At 32.5% G+C, this 16,142-nt stretch overlaps 1 protein-coding gene across 4 annotated transcripts in view; it reads right to left on the bottom strand.

Moving 5' to 3' along the window:
• Positions 1-16,142, bottom strand: part of LOC143243081 (guanine nucleotide-binding protein G(q) subunit alpha) — a 42,098-nt gene that overhangs the window by 3,540 nt on the left and 22,416 nt on the right. The gene's annotated exons all lie outside the window — the stretch shown is intronic.

The following is a 16,142-nucleotide window of genomic DNA, read 5'->3' as shown; positions in this document are numbered from 1 at the left end:
TCAACATAAACTTTATATCAACACATTAAAACAAAGTTTCTTTGAACTTCCTACATCTCAACAAACAGGAGAAAAGCATAGTTGTTTGAAAAAAGAAATCTAGCAACTTCCATATTTTTATCTAGAATTCCTTCAGCACATTCAACATTGTGTAAATAATCAACTTGCTAAGATTGTTTGAGACCAAATGAATCGGCTGGGAATAAACAATAACACAGAAAAAAAGTTAAGTGACATTTTGACTTCCTTAAGACATTTCCCATAGTTCATAATACTTACACACCTATTTTAGCCTAACAAGTACAATATTATAAGTAATAGCATTATAAATACATGCATGAATACACACTCATTCTTCCCCAGATACTACATACACTAGATTCTCGGCTGGTTGGTTGATTTATTACTGCAATGTAATCACAATTAGTTAAATATAACTAAGCTTCACATCTTATTAATTATCAAAAAATACAAGAATCAAATGGCTTTCAAAGAGATTTTATAACCTCAATTGTACTTTAGTGACCCAAACTACACAACTTATTGGTTCTACAGGAAGGTTAACACCATGATCATCTCATAAGAATGATTAATGGAAGAGATGATTAGCATTAATAAATTAGGATACTACACTTCATTGGTCTTCAAGAAATGAAACCTAATTTTTCAGCACACTTTCAGGAACATATAGATTCTCTATTAGAAGAAAAGAAGTGAACCACTGAACTGTGTAAAATTTTAATATATAACAGATTTCACTGTATGTTTGATCTATCAACCAGCAGTTCCCAAACACCAATTGACGGGGGAGGGTTCAGCAACACTGCAAGTTGGTTGAAAACAAACAAATTTTAAGATATACTTACTAAAGTAAAATGTTTTATAATATAACACACATTAAATACTGTTACTGTGCTAAATATTCCAAATAATTTTGGGATAAGAACTACCTAAGCATCAGTTGAGAAAAGATTAAAATCTATTGCTTGAGATACATTAGCAGTAGTTGTGGATCTAAACACTGCTGTATGTTAGTCCATTAGATACAAGTAGTAATGGATTGAAACACTGCTGTATGTTAGATACATTAGATACAAGTAGCAATGAATCTAAACACTGCTGTATGTTAGTTCATCAGATACAAGTAGTAATGGATTGAAACACTGCTGTATGTTAGATACATTAGATACAAGTAGTTGTGGATCTAAATACTGCTGTATGGTAGTTCATTAGTATGGTTAGAACTACAAAATGAAGCCTATCAGAAAATTTAAGTTAGGACTAACATTAAGTCCATCAGTAATGTTAGGTTAGGTTAAAGCTGTAACATGAAGCTTGTCAAGTCAGGATAGGTTAGAACCACCTAAAGTCTGTCAGTAATGTTAGGTTAAGGATCTAACATGAAGCGTGTCAGTAATGATAGGTTAGGTTAAGAATCTAACAAAGCCTGTTAAGTGAGGATAGGTTATGTAGTATATAAGTAAGGTTCTGAATGTTTTGGTATTTTTTATGTTCCCTTGCCTCATACTGAAGGGCTCAGCAGTGGTAATCGAAAGGTGAAAGAAACTAAACAGAGAGAATTTTTTGAAAAACAGTTTCCTGAACTGAAGAAACAACGTGAAGACAAAGAAAGGTTCTCTCGGGTAGGACAGAGAGTAAGAAGCAAAGCTGAATTGGAAGAGATAGTGGATGGAATTCATGAGCAGGAGCTTGAAGATAAGAAAGTGAAGAGTTATGCTGTCATTCCTCCGATTCTCCTCGATCAGAGACAGAGACAGATAACGTTCTTAAACAGTGGGTGGTGGCGCATGGCCGTTCTTAGTTGGTGGAGCGATTTGTCTGGTTAATTCATATTAGCTTACTACTACAAATCCTCCTTTAGCGACCTAAATTCAGTAGACTTTGACACACAACACCAAGATCATGTCAACAAGTTCATTAATACAAACCAAGCTTCATTCTCACCACGATTCCCTGGCGAGACACTAGAAGCATATTCAAGTTCAATTAATAGAAAAATAACCATAACCGAACTAAAAATTAATATCAAGAACTTGAAGAATACTTCCCCCGGACATGACCAAATACCAAACATTATTCTGAAAAAAAGCTCTACTCTGCTGTTACAACACCTCACAAACATCATGAACATTTCACTAGCGACTGGATATTACCCTGACACTTGGAAAAAAGCCATCATAACCACGATCCCAAAGAAACAAACCAATAGAACCAATCCAGATAATTTCCGCCCCATCAGTCTGTTAAGCTGCCTTGGCAAACTGATGGAGAGTATTATCTCCAACCATCTCCTCCATTTTTGCGAATCGAATAACATCCTTCCAGAATCTCAAAATGCCTCCAGGAAAAATAGGCAAACAACAGATCACCTCACACGACTCACCAAATCAATCTATAAAGCTTTCAACAATAATCAAGTAACCATCGGGGTATTCCTAGATGTCAAAAAAGCATTCGACAGCATATGGCACAATGCTATCAAATACAAACTAAAACACCTGCAAATAAATCCCACGATAATTAAATGGATTTCAAATTTCTTAACAGATAGAACAGCACAAGTAAAAGTCAATAAAATTATATCCAAATCATTTAATATAACTGCAGGAGTGCCCCAAGGATCAGTCCTCTTTCCACTTCTATACATAATTTTCATCAGTGACATACCTTTCCCAAATCTAACATACACGCATAATTCACAATACGCAGACGACATCGCTATCTGGAGCACCTCCAGAAACCCAGTGATGGCCATGTCTCGCGTACAAGAATCACTAAACAACGTCTCAACATGGAGCAACAAGTGGAGAGTTGTGTTAAATCCAGCCAAAACACAAGCAATCACCTTCTACAGGAAATTAAAAAAGCAAAGAAAAAATCTAAAAAAAATAAAATTATCTCTCGGAAATACAACCATTAATATGAGCAAAAACATCACATTCCTTGGCATCACTTTCGACACAAAACTAACATGGATAAAACATGTAAACAATATACACTCATCAATTAGAAAAAGGATTTCACACCTAATGACTCTAACCAGTAGACAATCAAAATGTTCACCAAACACCATTATCCAAATATACAAGGCTTACATCCGTCCACTAATAGAGTACGGATGTCAAGTAACATACAATATGTCAAACAACACACTCCAGAAAATCCAAGTTCAACAGAACAGAATACTAAGATCTGCATTCAGTCTACCGTCATTCACGCCAGTAAATTATATACATCAAATTAGCAATTTACCAACACTAAGAGAAAGACTAACGGAAATATCACACAAATATTATGTAAAAGCAGAAAATAGAAACAAACTAACGGCATCACTATACAAATTAACTAGTGCACCAACAAAATACATTTCACCTTACAACATATTTCAAGAATCACAAATTACACAACAAAGTATCTAAAGAAATAAATTCATGTCAATAATATGTATTCCTTTTTTTCTTTCAGATATCGGGCACACGACAGGCAAAATTTTTGGCGCCTGTCCTGTGAAAGTGGGTTTTCTCGGGGCACTCCCGTTTCCCCACATTGGATTTTTAGATCCCAGCCCAGGCAACTTTATTGCCAGACCCTGAGTCAGGTCGTTTGAATTGAATTCATGTTCATATTTGCTTGACTTCTTCCTTTCGGGACGGGACCTGGCCCTTCTCTCCGTTGCTGCCTTTGCCTCCGTCCAAGATAACATTTAGAGTGACATCCTCCACCAAAAAAAAAAAAAAAGTAAAAAATTATTTAGTAAAATAAATAAAACTAAACCTAATAACAATTCATGAAAGGGGACGAAGAGGAACCACAACGTTCCTGAACACCCCAGTTGGAGAGAGAACTCTCCTGATTTCTCTCTCTCTAAACTAAACCCCTGCCACGTTAGTTTGCGTTTTTGAGTTTTGGTATTGAGAATACATTTTGGATGTAACAAATGTCCACCACTCTCTGTTACTAAGTACAGCTCAGGAATATGGCTTAAGTGTTTCTGAAATATGGATTTGACTATTCTTTATATTCTTGTTCCTTAGACAACAGACAACTTTAGGTCAGCTATTCTGTTTACTAGTAACTGACCAACTGTAGCAATACTAGAATAAGCAGTATAAGTGTTTCTTCAGTTACTGAAAACAAGTAGAGAAAGAAATGACAAGAGAATGAAGATGGTAAAAGCAACATTTAAGTAAAGAATTTGTAAGGAGAACTGAGTTTTCAAATTCAGCTTCAATGTATTAGCAGATAGAACTGATTCAGTTATGCCTTATTCAATGGCTCCTTAACGATTTTGTAACTGATACCTAAAATGTTTTGATAACTTTCTTAGTTCAGGGTAAATAAAAAAAACTAAGATTACCCATGTTCTATTTCATATGAGTAAGTATAAAATTACTTTAAAATATTTTCTTTAATGAAAAAATACAGATCACCAATTAGTTTCTGTTCATAGTGTATAACAATGTAATTTCAATTTTCCATGCTGTGTAAATAATGCACATACAAATTAGTTTAGCACAGATATTTTATTTTCTAATTAACAAAATGTCTCATTAAAAATTTTATTTCAGTGTTACTCAAATACACCATGTTATATGCAAGTAAAGACTTGTTTATTATATGCTTCTCCTCAATAATATACTATTTCAAGGTGTAATGTATGTAAATAGAAACATCTTTCCTATGTGCTCCTCCACAATAATATACTATTTCAAGGTGTAATGTATGTAAATAGAAACATCTTTCCTATGTGTTCCTCCACAATAATATACTATTTCAAGGTGTAATGTATGTAAATAGAAACATCTTTCCTATGTGCTCCTCCACAATAATATACTATTTCAAGGTGTAATGTATGTAAATAGAAACATCTTTCCTATGTGCTCCTCCACAATAATATACTATTTCAAGATTGTAATGTATGTAAATAGAAACATCTTTCCTATGTGCTCCTCCACAATAATATACTATTTCAAGATTGTAATGTATGTAAATAGAAACATCTTTCCTATGTGCTCCTCCACAATAATATACTATTTCAAGGTGTAATGTATGTAAATAGAAACATCTTTCCTATGTGCTCCTCCACAATAATATACTATTTCAAGATTGTAATGTATGTAAATAGAAACATCTTTCCTATGTGCTCCTCCACAATAATATACTATTTCAAGGTGTAATGTATGTAAATAGAAACATCTTTCCTATGTGCTCCTCCACAATAATATACTATTTCAAGGTGTAATGTATGTAAATAGAAACATCTTTCCTATGTGCTCCTCCACAATAATATACTATTTCAAGGTGTAATATATGTAAATAGAAACATCTTTCCTATGTGCTCCTCCACAATAATATACTATTTCAAGATTGTAATGTATGTAAATAGAAACATCTTTCCTATGTGCTCCTCCACAATAATATACTATTTCAAGATTGTAATGTCTGTAAATAGAAACATCTTTCCTGTGTGCTCCTCCACAATAATATACTATTTCAAGGTGTAATGTATGTAAATAGAAACATCTTTCCTATGTGCTCCTCCACAATAATATACTATTTCAAGGTGTAATGTATGTAAATAGAAACATCTTTCCTATGTGCTCCTCCACAATAATATACTATTTCAAGGTGTAATGTATGTAAATAGAAACATCTTATCTATGTGCTCATCCACAATAATATACTATTTCAAGGTGTAATGTATGTAAATAGAAACATCTTTCCTATGTGCTCCTCCACAATAATATACTATTTCAAGATTGTAATGTATGTAAATAGAAACATCATTCCTATGTGCTCCTCCACAATAATATACTATTTCAAGGTGTAATGTATGTAAATAGAAACATCTTTCCTATGTGCTCCTCCACAATAATATACTATTTCAAGGTGTAATGTATGTAAATAGAAACATCTTTCCTATGTGCTCCTCCACAATAATATACTATTTCAAGATTGTAATGTATGTAAATAGAAACATCTTTCCTATGTGCTCCTCCACAATAATATACTATTTCAAGATTGTAATGTATGTAAATAGAAACATCTTTCCTATGTGCTCCTCCACAATAATATACTATTTCAAGATTGTAATGTATGTAAATAGAAACATCTTTCCTATGTGCTCCTCCACAATAATATACTATTTCAAGATTGTAATGTATGTAAATAGAAACATCTTTCCTATGTGCTCCTCCACAATAATATACTATTTCAAGGTGTAATGTATGTAAATAGAAACATCTTTCCTATGTGCTCCTCCACAATAATATACTATTTCAAGATTGTAATGTATGTAAATAGAAACATCTTTCCTATGTGCTCCTCCACAATAATATACTATTTCAAGATTGTAATGTATGTAAATAGAAACATCTTTCCTATGTGCTCCTCCACAATAATATACTATTTCAAGGTGTAATGTATGTAAATAGAAACATCTTTCCTATGTGCTCCTCCACAATAATATACTATTTCAATGTGTAATGTATGTAAATAGAAACATCTTTCCTATGTGCTCCTCCACAATAATATACTATTTATGTAATGTATGTAAATAGAAACATCTTTCCTATGTGCTCCTCCACAATAATATACTATTTCAAGGTGTAATGTATGTAAATAGAAACATCTTTCCTATGTGCTCCTCCACAATAATATACTATTTCAAGATTGTAATGTATGTAAATAGAAACATCTTTCCTATGTGCTCCTCCACAATAATATACTATTTCAAGATTGTAATGTATGTAAATAGAAACATCTTTCCTATGTGCTCCTCCACAATAATATACTATTTCAAGGTGTAATGTATGTAAATAGAAACATCTTTCCTATGTGCTCCTCCACAATAATATACTATTTCAAGATTGTAATGTATGTAAATAGAAACATCTTTCCTATGTGCTCCTCCACAATAATATACTATTTCAAGATTGTAATGTATGTAAATAGAAACATCTTTCCTATGTGCTCCTCCACAATAATATACTATTTCAAGATTGTAATGTATGTAAATAGAAACATCTTTCCTATGTGCTCCTCCACAATAATATACTATTTCAAGATTGTAATGTATGTAAATAGAAACATCTTTCCTATGTGCTCCTCCACAATAATATACTATTTCAAGATTGTAATGTATGTAAATAGAAACATCTTTCCTATGTGCTCCTCCACAATAATATACTATTTCAAGATTGTAATGTATGTAAATAGAAACATCTTTCCTATGTGCTCCTCCACAATAATATACTATTTCAAGATTGTAATGTATGTAAATAGAAACATCTTTCCTATGTGCTCCTCCACAATAATATACTATTTCAAGATTGTAATGTATGTAAATAGAAACATCTTTCCTATGTGCTCCTCCACAATAATATACTATTTCAAGATTGTAATGTATGTAAATAGAAACATCTTTCCTATGTGCTCCTCCACAATAATATACTATTTCAAGATTGTAATGTATGTAAATAGAAACATCTTTCCTATGTGCTCCTCCACAATAATATACTATTTCAAGATTGTAATGTATGTAAATAGAAACATCTTTCCTATGTGCTCCTCCACAATAATATACTATTTCAAGATTGTAATGTATGTAAATAGAAACATCTTTCCTATGTGCTCCTCCACAATAATATACTATTTCAAGATTGTAATGTATGTAAATAGAAACATCTTTCCTATGTGCTCCTCCACAATAATATACTATTTCAAGGTGTAATGTATGTAAATAGAAACATCTTTCCTATGTGCTCCTCCACAATAATATACTATTTCAAGATTGTAATGTATGTAAATAGAAACATCTTTCCTATGTGCTCCTCCACAATAATATACTATTTCAAGGTGTAATGTATGTAAATAGAAACATCTTTCCTATGTGCTCCTCCACAATAATATACTATTTCAAGATTGTAATGTATGTAAATAGAAACATCTTTCCTATGTGCTCCTCCACAATAATATACTATTTCAAGATTGTAATGTATGTAAATAGAAACATCTTTCCTATGTGCTCCTCCACAATAATATACTATTTCAAGGTGTAATGTATGTAAATAGAAACATCTTTCCTATGTGCTCCTCCACAATAATATACTATTTCAAGGTGTAATGTATGTAAATAGAAACATCTTTCCTATGTGCTCCTCCACAATAATATACTATTTCAAGATTGTAATGTATGTAAATAGAAACATCTTTCCTATGTGCTCCTCCACAATAATATACTATTTCAATGTAAATAGAAACATCTTTCCTATGTGCTCCTCCACAATAATATACTATTTCAATGTAATGTATGTAAATAGAAACATCTTTCCTATGTGCTCCTCCACAATAATATACTATTTCAAGGTGTAATGTATGTAAATAGAAACATCTTTCCTATGTGCTCCTCCACAATAATATACTATTTCAAGATTGTAATGTATGTAAATAGAAACATCTTTCCTATGTGCTCCTCCACAATAATATACTATTTCAAGGTGTAATGTATGTAAATAGAAACATCTTTCCTATGTGCTCCTCCACAATAATATACTATTTCAAGATTGTAATGTATGTAAATAGAAACATCTTTCCTATGTGCTCCTCCACAATAATATACTATTTCAAGATTGTAATGTATGTAAATAGAAACATCTTTCCTATGTGCTCCTCCACAATAATATACTATTTCAAGATTGTAATGTATGTAAATAGAAACATCTTTCCTATGTGCTCCTCCACAATAATATACTATTTCAAGATTGTAATGTATGTAAATAGAAACATCTTTCCTATGTGCTCCTCCACAATAATATACTATTTCAAGATTGTAATGTATGTAAATAGAAACATCTTTCCTATGTGCTCCTCCACAATAATATACTATTTCAAGGTGTAATGTATGTAAATAGAAACATCTTTCCTATGTGCTCCTCCACAATAATATACTATTTCAAGATTGTAATGTATGTAAATAGAAACATCTTTCCTATGTGCTCCTCCACAATAATATACTATTTCAAGATTGTAATGTATGTAAATAGAAACATCTTTCCTATGTGCTCCTCCACAATAATATACTATTTCAAGATTGTAATGTATGTAAATAGAAACATCTTTCCTATGTGCTCCTCCACAATAATATACTATTTCAAGATTGTAATGTATGTAAATAGAAACATCTTTCCTATGTGCTCCTCCACAATAATATACTATTTCAAGATTGTAATGTATGTAAATAGAAACATCTTTCCTATGTGCTCCTCCACAATAATATACTATTTCAAGGATTGTAATGTATGTAAATAGAAACATCTTTCCTATGTGCTCCTCCACAATAATATACTATTTCAAGATTGTAATGTATGTAAATAGAAACATCTTTCCTATGTGCTCCTCCACAATAATATACTATTTCAAGATTGTAATGTATGTAAATAGAAACATCTTTCCTATGTGCTCCTCCACAATAATATACTATTTCAAGATTGTAATGTATGTAAATAGAAACATCTTTCCTATGTGCTCCTCCACAATAATATACTATTTCAAGGTGTAATGTATGTAAATAGAAACATCTTTCCTATGTGCTCCTCCACAATAATATACTATTTCAAGATTGTAATGTATGTAAATAGAAACATCTTTCCTATGTGCTCCTCCACAATAATATACTATTTCAACTATTTGTAATGTATGTAAATAGAAACATCTTTCCTATGTGCTCCTCCACAATAATATACTATTTCAAGGTGTAATGTATGTAAATAGAAACATCTTTCCTATGTGCTCCTCCACAATAATATACTATTTCAAGGTGTAATGTATGTAAATAGAAACATCTTTCCTATGTGCTCCTCCACAATAATATACTATTTCAAGGTGTAATGTATGTAAATAGAAACATCTTTCCTATGTGCTCCTCCACAATAATATACTATTTCAAGATTGTAATGTATGTAAATAGAAACATCTTTCCTATGTGCTCCTCCACAATAATATACTATTTCAAGATTGTAATGTATGTAAATAGAAACATCTTTCCTATGTGCTCCTCCACAATAATATACTATTTCAAGATTGTAATGTATGTAAATAGAAACATCTTTCCTATGTGCTCCTCCACAATAATATACTATTTCAAGATTGTAATGTATGTAAATAGAAACATCTTTCCTATGTGCTCCTCCACAATAATATACTATTTCAAGATTGTAATGTATGTAAATAGAAACATCTTTCCTATGTGCTCCTCCACAATAATATACTATTTCAAGATTGTAATGTATGTAAATAGAAACATCTTTCCTATGTGCTCCTCCACAATAATATACTATTTCAAGATTGTAATGTATGTAAATAGAAACATCTTTCCTATGTGCTCCTCCACAATAATATACTATTTCAAGATTGTAATGTATGTAAATAGAAACATCTTTCCTATGTGCTCCTCCACAATAATATACTATTTCAAGCTCCTCCACAATAATATACTATTTCAATTGTAATGTATGTAAATAGAAACATCTTTCCTATGTGCTCCTCCACAATAATATACTATTTCAAGATTGTAATGTATGTAAATAGAAACATCTTTCCTATGTGCTCCTCCACAATAATATACTATTTCAAGGTGTAATGTATGTAAATAGAAACATCTTTCCTATGTGCTCCTCCACAATAATATACTATTTCAAGGTGTAATGTATGTAAATAGAAACATCTTTCCTATGTGCTCCTCCACAATAATATACTATTTCAAGGTGTAATGTATGTAAATAGAAACATCTTTCCTATGTGCTCCTCCACAATAATATACTATTTCAAGATTGTAATGTATGTAAATAGAAACATCTTTCCTATGTGCTCCTCCACAATAATATACTATTTCAAGATTGTAATGTATGTAAATAGAAACATCTTTCCTATGTGCTCCTCCACAATAATATACTATTTCAAGATTGTAATGTATGTAAATAGAAACATCTTTCCTATGTGCTCCTCCACAATAATATACTATTTCAAGATTGTAATGTATGTAAATAGAAACATCTTTCCTATGTGCTCCTCCACAATAATATACTATTTCAAGATTGTAATGTCTGTAAATAGAAACATCTTTCCTGTGTGCTCCTCCACAATAATATACTATTTCAAGGTGTAATGTATGTAAATAGAAACATCTTTCCTATGTGCTCCTCCACAATAATATACTATTTCAAGATTGTAATGTATGTAAATAGAAACATCTTTCCTATGTGCTCCTCCACAATAATATACTATTTCAAGATTGTAATGTATGTAAATAGAAACATCTTTCCTATGTGCTCCTCCACAATAATATACTATTTCAAGATTGTAATGTATGTAAATAGAAACATCTTTCCTATGTGCTCCTCCACAATAATATACTATTTCAAGATTGTAATGTATGTAAATAGAAACATCTTTCCTGTGTGCTCCTCCACAATAATATACTATTTCAAGATTGTAATGTATGTAAATAGAAACATCTTTCCTATGTGCTCCTCCACAATAATATACTATTTCAAGATTGTAATGTATGTAAATAGAAACATCTTTCCTATGTGCTCCTCCACAATAATATACTATTTCAAGATTGTAATGTATGTAAATAGAAACATCTTTCCTATGTGCTCCTCCACAATAATATACTATTTCAAGATTGTAATGTATGTAAATAGAAACATCTTTCCTATGTGCTCCTCCACAATAATATACTATTTCAAGATTGTAATGTATGTAAATAGAAACATCTTTCCTATGTGCTCCTCCACAATAATATACTATTTCAAGATTGTAATGTATGTAAATAGAAACATCTTTCCTATGTGCTCCTCCACAATAATATACTATTTCAAGATTGTAATGTATGTAAATAGAAACATCTTTCCTATGTGCTCCTCCACAATAATATACTATTTCAAGATTGTAATGTATGTAAATAGAAACATCATTCCTATGTGCTCCTCCACAATAATATACTATTTCAAGATTGTAATGTATGTAAATAGAAACATCTTTCCTATGTGCTCCTCCACAATAATATACTATTTCAAGATTGTAATGTCTGTAAATAGAAACATCTTTCCTGTGTGCTCCTCCACAATAATATACTATTTCAAGGTGTAATGTATGTAAATAGAAACATCTTTCCTATGTGCTCCTCCACAATAATATACTATTTCAAGGTGTAATGTATGTAAATAGAAACATCTTTCCTATGTGCTCCTCCACAATAATATACTATTTCAAGGTGTAATGTATGTAAATAGAAACATCTTTCCTATGTGCTCCTCCACAATAATATACTATTTCAAGGTGTAATATATGTAAATAGAAACATCTTTCCTATGTGCTCCTCCACAATAATATACTATTTCAAGGTGTAATATATGTAAATAGAAACATCTTTCCTATGCGCTCCTCCACAATAATATACTATTTCAAGATTGTAATGTATGTAAATAGAAACATCTTTCCTATGTGCTCCTTCACAATAATATACTATTTCAAGATTGTAATGTATGTAAATAGAAACATCTTTCCTATGTGCTCCTCCACAATAATATACTATTTCAAGATTGTAATGTATGTAAATAGAAACATTTTTCCTATGTGCTCCTCCACAATAATATACTATTTCAAGATTGTAATGTATGTAAATAGAAACATCTTTCCTATGTGCTCCTCTACAATAATATACTATTTCAAGGTGTAATATATCTAATTAGAGACTTGTTTGTTATATGCTCCTCCTCAATAATATGCTATTTTAATGTTATATTCCTTTTCATCCACCAATCTCTTATTAACATGAAAATTTATGATGGATTGAGCAATTATAATATAATTATAATTTTATTACTCTGCCATTAAATACCAATGTACTTGAATAAAGACATGATTAATTTTTGTTGCATGTAACTATTGTATAATCTCCAAGAGCACACTTAAGACATTGGAATTTGCCTTAACATTGAACAACTACAAAGTTCAACAGTCTGGTACCCTGTTATTGACAAATGTTTCAAGAAATTTGTTTATTAAAATACTTTGTTTCAATAAAAAAAATTAACTGGTGATATTATTCGGTGTTTGTTTTTTCCCTTTTTGTTCTATGAACAAAAAGACTTTCAGATTAGTGGATAATAATCTATATAAATATACTGTCTGTTTTATATCCAGGTAACTACTTTGCAGGGTGCGGATGGGTTTTCATCCAAACTGATATTTCATTATGTCCATGCAGAGTACACACAAATTTTTCACTTTATTATTTTTAGCATATTCTAAAATATTCTAGATATTTGGCATGAGTCTGTTGGATCGATGTGAAGGTATATACAAACTTGAAGTTTTCTCAGATGACAAAGATAGGTAACATTTGAGGATTGTAAGAAGTCATGGTAAGATGGGCTGACCAGTGGATACAGCAATATTATCCTAGGACAAACCCAATTAATCCAACTGCACCTTGATACAAAGGCCAAAAGGAGCAATGACAGATCGTCTGTTCTGAAAAAGTATGGCCCACCGAGCTAGGAAAACACACCACAGGTGGGATGCTTTGGTAAGGAATGAAGTTTTGAAGCATATAGTAAAGACAGTTGTAAATGGCAGAGGTGCAAAGAAGGTTCATGAGCATCTATGTATAAGCTCTGAACTGGGGAAGTGCAGAAAGCCCCAGTGCTGAGCCAAAGTCCTCGACAATGAATGGGGTCCAGCATCTTTAAGGCCGAGGTCCTAGCAGAGCCATAGACCAGTGATCCATAGTCGAGTTTCGATCGAATAAGAGCACAATATATCTTTAGCATAGAACATTGATCCGCTCCCCAAGTGGTGGAAGAGAGGACATGGAGGATGTTCAGTGCTCTTGTACATTTGACCTGTAGCTGCTTGATGTGTGGTATAAAGGTCAGCTTACGGTCAAAGATAAGCACCAAGAACTTTGTTTCAGGAACAACAGGCAGGCACAACTTCTCTGATATGGTTTTAGGGAGAGAGAAGTTAAAGCTGTTTGCCATGGTCTACTTCAGTAAACAACTGATGACAGTCTGTAGCTGCCACTCAATATACCTCATGTTCAACGAATGACATGAGATGTGAAAGTCGTCGACATAGAGTGCATTTGCAAGAGTAAGAGGGAGTTGTTCAGTGATGGCATTAATCTTTAAAACACAACCCTAGGTTGGATGCTGTGGTAACGATCGAAGTTTCAAAGCATATGGTAAAGATAGTTGCAAACTTGGAATCACCTGTCCATTAAAATATTTCTAATAAAAATGGACAGATGGCCAAGTAACCCATATAAATGGAGGTCTCACAAAATGCCATACCTCCATGTTGTATCGTAAGCCTTCTCAATGTCAAAAAATATTGACTTGATACGACAATCAGAGAAGGCTTTCTCAAATGACAACATCCTGAGAAAGGCTTCTCTGATTGATGTATCAAGTCAAATCAGGTGGTTCATGGTGGAGCACTGTCTCCAGAACCCACATGGAGAGGACAAGAGGAGGTTGCTGAATTCGAGGAACCAAACAAGACGAGCGTTAACCACCTTCTCTAAGGTCTTACAGAGACAGCTCGTCAAAGCAATTGGACGGTAGTTTGAAGGAATCTTGGGATCCTTCCAAGGCTTAAAAAAAGGTAGGCATCAGGAAAAACATTCTCCTACCTGATCCAGTTAAAATTAATCAGAAGAAGAGCAAGAGAAGCAGGAGATAGATGATGCAGCATTCCATAGTGTACATCATCAGGTCCAACTGATGTATTGCAAGACTGATGAAGAGCCAGTTTGAGTTCCACCAATGTAAAGGGACTATTGTAATTATAAACACAATCAGCTCAAAAGGAAAGAGGTGATTGCTCTACCCGAGTCTTGATGGCTAAGAAGGTGGAGGATCAAGCAGAAGTGCTAGATACCTGGTAAAAGCTTTCACTGAGAGTATTGGCAATGCTGCAGGTATCAGCTACTTCCTGGCCATCAGAGAGCAAGTTCGAGAGGGGGACAAAATTATATTGCCAACTGTTCAATGAGAGCATCAAGGTCTGATTGATCATAGGTCTCTCCAGGCAACAGCTAGAGAGAACAAACAGTGACGGTACGACCCAAAGAAACACGGATGACTACGGCCTCCAAAAGTGTTTAGAGTGGCAAAGACAGGGTGGGCACAGACTGGTCAACCAACAGTGCCACCTCATCATACACTCGTCCATCACACAGCCTGTCATTTCTGTATAAAGAAAACTGCTGAAAGGTGACTGTATTGGCAAGTTTCAAAATATAAATAGTTTTGTTAACAAAAGATGTGACCACCTTCAAACTCCATGTAAACAGTTTTGTTAACAAAAGATGTGATCACCTTCAAACTCACTCCATGTAAACTGTTTTGTTAACAAAAGATGTGACCACCTTCAAACTAACTCCATGTAAACAGTTTTGTTAACAAAAGATGTGACCACCTTCAAACTAACTCCATGTAAACCGTTTTGTTAACAAAAGATGTGATCACCTTCAAACTAACTCCATGTAAACAGTTTTGTGAACAGATAAATAACAAAAAAGAAGACAAAACTATTCAAGGTAGCCATACTAAAATTGTGTCATATATAGGGAAAGAATAATTTTTGCATGAATAGGTTTTTTATTCATATATATTTTTTTATATCTTTTAGAACATGAAGAATTGTAGTAGCTTGGTGGAACACCTGGTTATACAAGACCATATGAGCCTTTTTACCCACTAAAACAAGTTGGTCGTATGTGCAGATAGGCCTTGGAAACTAATTATTTTAGTGGGTAACAGAGATCATCAAAAGTTATAACCACAATTTACTGCTGAATTTGAGTTTGTATTTAACCTGTTAAGTGTACACAATACAAACAGACAGATAGAATATAATAAGATAAACTTATTCCTGCTTTACCTAAGATCAGGGAACAGAGTTATGAAAAAAGAAAAAGATATATCGGCAATAAACTAACGCTTCCATTTACATCAAAGTATTTAAATTGAAATTCCTCTGTAACAAATAAGAAGATGGAACAACCAATTTGTTTTGACGTAAATTTTTGAACCAATAATCGATTTTTT

This window comes from Tachypleus tridentatus, unplaced genomic scaffold (assembly GCF_004210375.1).
Source record: "Tachypleus tridentatus isolate NWPU-2018 unplaced genomic scaffold, ASM421037v1 Hic_cluster_2, whole genome shotgun sequence".
NCBI classification, from domain to species: Eukaryota; Metazoa; Arthropoda; class Merostomata; order Xiphosura; family Limulidae; genus Tachypleus; species Tachypleus tridentatus.
The sequence above is the reverse complement of the archived record's forward strand: the minus strand, read 5'-3'. Positions and strand labels throughout refer to the sequence as shown.